General features: G+C 32.2%; 1 non-coding gene across 1 annotated transcript; it reads right to left on the reverse strand.

The window, feature by feature from the left end:
* Positions 1-566: 566 nt before the first annotated feature.
* LOC131820726 (U6 spliceosomal RNA) lies at positions 567-670 on the reverse strand. The gene has a single exon (XR_009349752.1). It is a non-coding gene; the product is annotated as a U6 spliceosomal RNA (small nuclear RNA).
* Between the last annotated feature and the right edge of the window lie 9,425 nt (positions 671-10,095).

Genomic DNA, 10,095 nt, shown 5'->3' on the forward strand with positions numbered 1-10,095 from the left:
CATTTCATTCTTACCTTTATCTTTTTTTAGATGATTTTATCTATTGTTTGAGAGAGAGAGAATGAGAGAGAGGGAGAAAGCATGGAGTGGGTTAGAAGGAAAAGCACACTCCCTGCTGAGCAGGGAGCCCAGGTGCTGGACTTGATCCTGAGACTCCAGGATCATGACCTGCGCCAAAGACAGTCACCTAACAAACTGCGCCACCCAGGCATCCCTCATTATCTTTAATGTGTATTTTTACTGGATATAGAAATCTTGGTTGAGAGATTTCTTTAAAGCATTTTGTAGATGGCATTCCATTATCCTCTACCTCCTTTTTTTTCTAATCAGAAATCAACAGTAATTCATATCATTGTTCTTTTACAAGCAATGTGTCTTCTTGCTGTCTCCTTTCAAGATTTTGCTCTTTATCTCTGGTTTTCCTCAGTTTGTATCCAGTGAGGTTTTCTTTATAATTATTTTGGTTGGCATTTAAAATTATTCATAAATAACTACCTTAGTTGGGATGATTATTTAATTTTGTTTTTTTGAACTACATTTGGAAAATATTCTTTTTTCTTTTCCTTTTATATATGGAGTGTTTCATGGATTTTCATGTCATCCTTGCACAGGGGTCATGCTAATCTCTACACCATTAAATTTAGAAAATATTCTGATATGTATCTAGTATTCTTTCTTTATTCTCTATCTCCTTTTCTATTAAGATTCCAATTCCATATGTATTTGCATATGAGTGGACAAAGCATATGAATGGATAAAGACATAACATACAAAATGTTAGTATTGTATAAAATAGCCTTTAAGGTAAAAAACATTAACAGAAAATAATGAGGGTTAGTTCATAGTAATAAAAATTTTAATTTACCAAGAACTAATAATAATTTTAAACTCTATTTATTTAAAAACATAGCCTAGGATTATATAAACAAAAATTTTCATAACTACAGAGAAGAGAAAAATCTCAAAAACATAGTGTAAAATCTTTAATATACTTCAGTATGTGACAGAAAAATAAGACAAGAAAATAAGCAAAAATATTATTATTAAGCAATTCTGTTAATTTCTATTAATACTACATTATCTTAAAGTCTATTTTTTCTAATAATATCATATCTGCCTCAGCTTTCTTTTTAAATTTTTCTTTCTTTATTTATTTCTTAAAGATTTTATTTATTTATTTGTGAGAGAGAAAGAGAAAGAGCATAAGTGGGGGAACAGCAGGCAGAAAGAGAAGCAGACTCCCCACCGAGCAGGGAGCCTGATGCAGGACTCAATCCCAGGACCATGGGAGCATGATCTGAGCTAAAAGTAGATGCTTAACCAACTGAGCCAGTTGGTTAATTTTTTTTTTAATATTTTATTTATTTATTTGACAGAGATCACAAGTAGGCAGAGAGGCGCAGAGAGAGAGAGGGGGAAGCAGGCTCCCCATAGAGCAGAGAGCCTGATGTGGGGGGCTTGATCCGAGGACCCTGGGATCATGACGTGAGCTGTAGACAGCGGCTTTAACCCACTGAGCCACCCAGGCGCCCCTGCATCACCTTTATTTTGCTTAGTATTTATATACTCTCTATTCATCCACATTAGTCATTCTATATTCTTGCATTTTACATTTGTATCTTGCAAACAATTTACAGTTGGACTTTTAAATCCAATCTCAAATATTACTGTTCTAATTAGTGTATTTATTCTATTCATTAATATCATTAGTCATGTTAGTTGTATATTCACTGACTTAATTTTTGTTTTCTATTCATTCCACCTGTTCTATTTCAATTTTTTCTCTTTTGTGTTACTTTTATGATTTTTTTCTATTTGTTTACATTTTTTAAAAAAATCTTGAATGTACTCTTTCATTTAGTTGTCAGAGTGTAATAGTGAGATACAATAATACTGCTATACTTGTCTTTGATCCCTCCTTCTAGACACAGAGCTCATAAAACCTTGGAATTTCCTGAGTGATAGGAGTAGCTTTTGTTATGCATAATAAGACTCTTTAAGCTATATCTGAGTTCCTGCTAAGATGACTCCCAGTGGGCCCCTAGATAGCTTCAGATGGGGCCTGGTTGTCAGAAGAACAAATAGGCCCTGATCTCTGAGATTTAGTTAATCGCCCATGGCCAGTGATTTAATCAATCTTGCCTATGTAATGGCACTTCCATAAAAATGCTGAAGAGTGGTATTTGGAGAGCTTCCAGGTTGGCAAACAGACTGAGGTCCACATGAGAGGATGGGAATTTTGTGCCTTTTTGCTTATGTGTCCCTATGCCTCCTTCTTGGATTTGGCTATTCCTGGGTTATAATTTTTATAGTAAACCAGCAGTAGTGAGTAAAGAGACTTTCTGAGTTTTGTGAGCTGTTCTAACAAGTTATTGAACCGAAGAGGGTTTTGTGAGAGCCCTCAGTTTATAGCCGATCAGTAAGAAGTAGGAGAGGCCCAGGACTTGTGATTGACATCTGAAGCTGGGAACAGTCTTGTGGGTCTGAGTCCCTAACCTGTGATGCTTGCCTCAACTCCAGTAGTTGGTGTTAGAATTTAATTGAATTGTACACCCATGGTGTTCAGAGAGTTGGAGAATTGGTTATTAGTATGCGAAAAACCCACTCATTAGTGTCAGAAATATTGTGTATAAAAACAATTCATACACAGAAATTACAAAATCTGTACAAAACTAATTAAGTCTGAAGTAAACCAAACCCTAACAATACCACCCCCTCAAAGAAAGAATTGTAAACATTTTATCTTTCCTGGATCTCTTCTGTTTACTGTTATGTTTGTCATGTTTTCTAGTCTTTGTCTTGTTTGATAGGTGACACACCAGTGTGGAAATGATGCTTCAGGGTGTGTTGGATTGCTGATTTCCTTTCATTTCAGCCTCACACTGCAGGGATCTCAAGTTAATTTGGGAAGTCACTTCTAAGGCTGCATGGCTTGTTCAGGCCCTGGCCTCAGACATCTGTTTCCTCCTACCAGACTCCAAAACTGAAGTCAACTTCCCCTGAGTAGTTATATCTTGCACTGTGTAACTTCAGTGTTCCTGTGCTCCACTGGCTTATATGGGAGCCTCCTTTCCCTTTTGTTTTGACATGTCCTTTACTACCTTTGCAATTTTTTAATGTTCTTAAAAAACTGTACATTTAAAATCCACCAGTGTTCATTGTTTTCATTAAGAGAAGGACCTAATTCATAATGACTCCCCCCCCACACTAGAATTCAGCTTCAAGAAGGTATGTTTATGATGATTTCTGGGACGGTCCCAGTTAATATTTTTAAGCAATAATTTAATCCATAACTTTCTCTTATATGCATATCAGTTCCTACAATGTGGGAAAGCTCTGTCAGGCTCATTCTTCACTGTCTACATTAAGTGTCAGCTCTTCTGAGGAGGGCTTTTTAACCACAGCTATGCACAACAATCAGTCTCTCTCCATTCCTGCACGTCCCCCTCTTCCCTGTGTGCTCCTAAGTTGTGTCCACAATTAGGTTAGGAGCATAAGAGCAGGGTTGTTTTATATTAATTTTATTTTGTACATTATTTATATATATTTATTTCATTGTACACCTATAACAACTAGAAAAGTGTACGGAATAAAAACATTCAATATCCCCTTATAATAACATTTTCTACACAAGAACATGGTTATGATGAAAACAAACTAAAAGTTTTTTTATTATATTCACTTTATGCTATAGTTTATAGTGATCTTTCCTGAACAGGAGAATACTGTACTTCTCTAGAAAAAGTGAAAAGAATACTTAAAGGTCAGCCAAAAAGCATATTCTTATGGATAAAATTCCAATGTTCATTAGGTTTTTTTAAGTACAAAGACTCATTTTAATTTCTCTGTGAATGTATATGGTACTCAAGTATATTGCATTTCAAGTATTTCACAGTTTGACATGAAAATGTCAAGTTATTTTGGAGTTCACATCATTCTTGAAAAAGAGACAACAATTTTCATCCTATTATTTTGGCATTTCTTCTTGTCAGAATAATTTCATGGAGCACCCTTATACTCTTTTCTGTGTGTGATTTCTCTCTAACTGAAACAATAGATTATAGTTTGACAAAAGAATGATTCTTTTTTCAATCAGGTTTCAGTTCACTTTAAAAGAAAATTGCTTTTACTCCTTCCTTACAAAAGAACCTATGATGTTTGAAGTTAAACAAAATGACCTAGTAGAAAATATGTCAGGTTAGAGCTATAAGATTTAGAACTACAAGAGCTACATGATTTGTCATACTGAATTTTCAGAATATGGCGGAAACATTGATTCAAATATTCTCCAAAGATATCTTACCGTATTCACAAAGAAGCCATAGTGTGTATTTTTTTAATTGATGAGATATTTACAAAAGGAATTTATATACCTGGTTAAATTGCTTAGTAAAATGCAATGTTAATATAACTCAGGACCCTTTTACTTACTTAAGAAATGAATCCTATATTTGTATAGTTAAAGTGGAGTTATAAGTTTTGAATTGCAAATCATAAAACTGGAGAAGGTTTAATTTAAATAGAATAGAAGAGATGAGCTAGTCAGACTCTTGAATTTAAATAAGGGCAAATTGAGGCTTATTGTAGATAGGAGAGTAATAAAATTAATGGCTTAAATAAAAGTTTAAGAATTAACCATCATTCTTTTATTTGTTTTATTAATAGAAGTATTACAGTGTTATTTACATTTTAAAAAGTTCTTGATTTAGAACCTTTTAGAAATGGAAAGACACATCTCTGACATTAGTAATAGATACTTCCTTCTATTGCAGAAGCAGTGCATCTGTATGTTGTTTCTTTTATTTAAAATTTTATATAGCAAACGTGTAGAAGAGAATAGAGAAGTTGAATATGATCATCTATGTACTAAAGTTAGAATTTATCCCCATTTATTTCAACACCTAAATATCTGGAGAATCAAATCATCACAGGTTTTTTCATGCTGTGGACTATACAACCCTAGCACAAGCATTTACACTGAAGTCGGAGTGAAATGGTGGCCCATGAATCATGCAGAGCACAAACAACAGGACCTCATTCAACCTTTCTCCAAGAATTAGTTGTTATTCTGTATTTAGATTTATGTAGTTTTCAATCTTGCTTCACACATGTATCCTCAATTTATCGAACAGGAGTTCATTAGAGGTATGAAGCAGAATTACCTATTTTTTTTCTGGAAGTACAGTCTTCAATTGAATTACAGTCTTACCATTCCGTAATACAATTCTTTTCTCCTACTCTCAACCTTCATGATTTAACTTATTTAATATTTATGGATTCATGACACAGTTTTGGTAAATTGTGTCTTTCTAGAAAAAACACGCACATCTGTAATCAATTAATTTACAGAAAAGGAGCCAAGCATATACAATAGGGAGAGGACAGTTTCTTAAATAAATGGTGCTGGGAAAAGGGGACATCCACATGTAAAAGAATGAAACTAGACCATTATCTTATATCATACACAAAAATGAACTTAAAATAAGTTAGAGATTGAACAGAAGACCTAAAACCATTAAATTCCTAGCGGGGAAAAAATGTAAGTGGCAATCTTGATACAAGTCTTGTCAATGAATTTTTTATTTTTTTAATTTTTTATATTTTAATTTGTTATTATTTGTTTTTAGAGAGAGAACATGAGTGGGGAGAGGCAGAGGGAGAGATAAAATCTTAAGCAGGATCCACACCCAGTACAGACCCTCATGCAGGGCTTGATCTCACAAGTGAGATCATGAGCTGAGCCAAAATCAAGAGGACACTCAACCAGCTGTATCACCCAGCGCCTTGTTGGCAATTTTTTTTTTTTTAAATCTGGCACCAAAAACAAAAGCAGCACAAGCAAAAGTAAACATGTGGGACTACCTCAATTAAAAAGCTTCTGCACTGCAAAGGAACTATCAACAAAAGGAAAAGACAGTGTATGAAGAGGGAGAAAATAATTGCAAACCATAGGTCTGATATTTTCAACTTAAGTAGCAAAAAAAAAAATAAAAATAAAAAAGATCTGATTTAAAAACAGGCAGAAGATCTAAAATGACATTTTCTAGAAGACATAGAAATGGCCAACAGGTATATAAAAAGATGCTCAACATTATTAATTATCAGAGAAATGAAAATCAAAATCATGAGATATCTTAATCTCACAAAACAAACTGAGGGTTGCTGGGGGGAGGGGGTTTGGGAGAAGGGGTGGGATTATGGACATTGGGGAGGGTATGTGCTTTGGTGAGTGCTGTGAAGTGTGTAAACCTGGTGATTCACAGACCTGTACCCCTGGGGATAAAAATAAATGTTTATAAAAAATAAAAAAAATTAAAAAAAAAAAACATGAGATATTACTCCTGCTGTTAAAATAGTTATATTCAAAAAGAAGAGAAATAAGAAGGGTTGGCAATGATATGGAGGAGAGGGAACCCTTGTGAACTGTTGATGGGAATGCAAATTGGTGCAATTATTATGGAACACATTGGGTATGCCTCACAAAATTAAAAACAGAACTACCATATGGGACAGGAGGTAGGAAGAATGAGTGATCTTTTTTTTTTTAGTTTATGTAAATTGATAAAAATTAAAACAAATCAACAGATTTAATATCTCTTCACTCTTCATTCTTACGATTTTTTGTACATTATTATAGTTCAAATGTTTTAAGAAACTATTGTCAATATTTGCTTGTTGTTTCATAAAATCAGTATTTCTTGGATTTAACCATTGTTTACAACATATTTTTTCATCCTTCTTGTGTTCCAATCACTTTTATGATTCAATTACCTTAATTCTAAAGAATGTCCTTTCATGGAAAAATTATTAGTATAATATCTTTCAGCATTTTCATCAAAATATACATATATATATATATAGAATATATATAAAAGAATGAAAAGAATGAAACTATATATATATATTACTCTTTAGTAGTACCTTAGGTGGTTCTAGAATCTCAGATGATGAGTTGTTTCCTTTCAATATTTGAAGATGTTTTTCCAGTGCTTTGGCTTTTCCTTTTGCTGTTAAGAAGTTTGCTGTTAGCATCCTTGTTTCTGTATTAGTGAAGTTTTTCTGTTTCTTGTGAATAGATCTCTGTTTTTGAAGCTGTGCAATTTCTCTACATCAAGGTTTATTGATTGATTATTTATTGATGAGGTTTATTTTTAATTATCATATTAAGGAAGTATTGTGCTCCTTGAATATGAGGATTCATGTCATTTATGAAATCTGGATAGTTTTTTGTCATTAACTCTGAATACTCTGAATATTACATTTCTGCTCTTGTCTTTCCTTTTAGGACTCCAAGTAGATATTGGTTAGAAGTTTTTATACTTTTTCTCATGACCTTCTACCCGATTTGACATTTCTTATTTATTTCCCTATGCTGTCTTTTTTGTAATGTCCTCAGATTGACCTTTTATTACATAAACATTTTTTATGATATTGGCTATTCTACTTTAAGAATTACATTTTTATTTCAAAAGTTACCTGCTTTTCTAATATGACTTCTCTTTCTTTTTGTGTCTTTACTCATTTTATATTTCCATTTAAAAATGTCCCTTAGAGTGGCACTTCGGTGGCTCAGTCTTAAAGAGTCTGCCTTGAGCTCTGGTCATGATCCCAGTCCTGGGACTGAGCCTTGCATTGGGCTCCCTGCTCAGCGGGGAGCCTGCTTTTCCCTCTCACACTCCCCCTGCTTGTGTTCCCTATCTCGCTGTCTCTTCTTTCTGTCAAATAAATAAAAATCTTAAATAAAAGAAGTTTAAAAAACAAAAAATAAATAAAATGTCAATTAGAATTTCATTAACTGAAGTTCTCAGATGTCCATTCTTGAGTTTACTCTGCAGGTTACCTTATCTGGTATATTATTTGCTCATGTAAATATTATTTTGAAGTTTGAGTTCTCTTTTAGGAGCCTTATAAAGAAGATTTTATGTATGGGAATGCAGCAAAATCTGTTTGAGAATGTTTCCCACTGTAGCAGGTAATCTTTTACTTTTGTTGAAAGGAACTGATTTCTGTGTTAATTTCTCAATTAGAGTTTTCAGGAAGCATAAGTGGCATATATTTGAAGGGGATTTTTTTTTTTTTTCCTCTCAGGATCCTTGTCAAGGAAAACAAACTTCCTTCTACTCATTCTGGGCTGGTGGAACTTTTTCTGATCCCATCCTCTCCCTTGTGAGGTAGCCTCTCTAAGAGTCCGGGATTTATACCATAATCTTAGTTAGAATTCCAATTTTCCAGAGCCCCTAGTTTATGTGTTGTCACTGTACTTCAGTTTCCTCTTGATTTGAGGGTTCATATGACTTTACTTATTTTCCAGAGAATTCAGTTCTGTATTTTAAGATATTCATATTATTGTTCTCAGATGATTTATTTTGTTATCTTGATATAGCCATTAGTACATGATGTTTTGTTCATTTGAGACAATAATCACTATTGTGTTTAGCCGCCACTTTTAAGGGGATTTTTTTAAGGATTAGAGGATGATAAAATTGTTATCTTCTGAGCTACTTAAAGTATACACATAAATTATTATTGCAAAAATTTTAATGTAACACTAACCATAAAACCAGGATGAACATGGAAATAGGATTACAAAATATAGAATTATATTTGTGATTTAAATACACACTTTTATATTAGTCCATAAAATTAACCAAATATTTTATGTGAAGTGATAAAGTCATTCTCAAGATTTACTTTCAAAATAAAATATATGTATATTTGAATAACTATGTACATGCAATGTTTTATATGGTTATAACAAATTATTTTTCTTTGGAGATTAAGTCAAGATAATGACTTTATAAATTCACAAGAAACATGAATTAATAAAACACATACATAAAACAAAGTAATGAAAACAATATATTTATTTGAAGTCTATTAAAAAAAATTGAGAAAACTAGATTTCCAAGAGTAATAATGAAAACATTAAGGTAAATCCATTTCCTTGAGGAAGTGGTGATGATAAAATGTTAGGTGCATATACAAGTTCCAGATATATATAGTCTCTATTTTGTAATGTTTCATTTTATCAAAATGTAAAAATTTATATGTCTGTGAGTCAAGGATTTGGATTTTTAATACTTTTATTATAATATTTTTCTATATTTCCTATATTTCCCAGAAGGAGTATGTATTTTTTTTAATAATAATGAAAATCATTATTAACTATTCTAAGTGTCTCTATTTGGGTATTTTCCAACTTTTTTGACAATTCAGGATACATCTTTTAGTTTGTTTATTTTCTAGGAATAATTTGTGGCTGTCATGGGCTAGTTTATAAAATATTTTAGGTATAATATTATGGTAAATTGATATTCTCACTGAGAGTCATTTATATTTTATTTATAATAACTGAGTTTATGTTCTACATCTCAGCGAAGAATTGAAAAGTTCATAAAACAAAAGTTCATTATTTCCTTAGAGTCCACTATTTTAGCTATCTTTTATTTTTTTAATTTTTCCCTTTGAATTTTACATGTAATGTAAATGCCATGGAAATATTTGAGAATTTAGTCATTACATTCAAATCACAATGCATCTTATTTAATTGAGGAAGATTATAAACAACTTTGAAAGATAATGATACTTTGTATTTTAAATCAGCTAATGAAATACAGAATAATAATATTGTAATGGTCTTGGGTTTTGATATTTGAAATTTAAATATTTAAAAAATTTACTTAAATTATCACATATTAAATTAGCTTGAATTTTATAATTTGACTTGAAATTTCATACCTTCGAAACCACACCTTATCCAAATAATTCTCACATAATCACTGTGCCTTAAAGACTACTCCTTTGGTTAAGCACATTACTTTGATTACAAAGAGAACTAAGGGAATCTTACAGTGAAAAAATAAGGTGATCTATCTCTATTTCTGTCCATTTTCCCATGCCAGTTCTCAGAAAAACACATCAGTTTCAATCCTCTTGCACATCTAAACCAGGATATAATAAACTCCATCCCTCAAAATGGAATTTAAACAAAATTAACCAAAGAAACAAATTACCAACTTTTTTTTTTTTGCTAGGCTGCAAATGTGAAACTTTCTGGGGATGCAATTGCTGGCTAAAATAAGTATTTCACTGTGA

This window comes from Mustela lutreola, chromosome 18 (assembly GCF_030435805.1).
Source record: "Mustela lutreola isolate mMusLut2 chromosome 18, mMusLut2.pri, whole genome shotgun sequence".
Lineage (NCBI taxonomy): Eukaryota > Metazoa > Chordata > Mammalia > Carnivora > Mustelidae > Mustela > Mustela lutreola.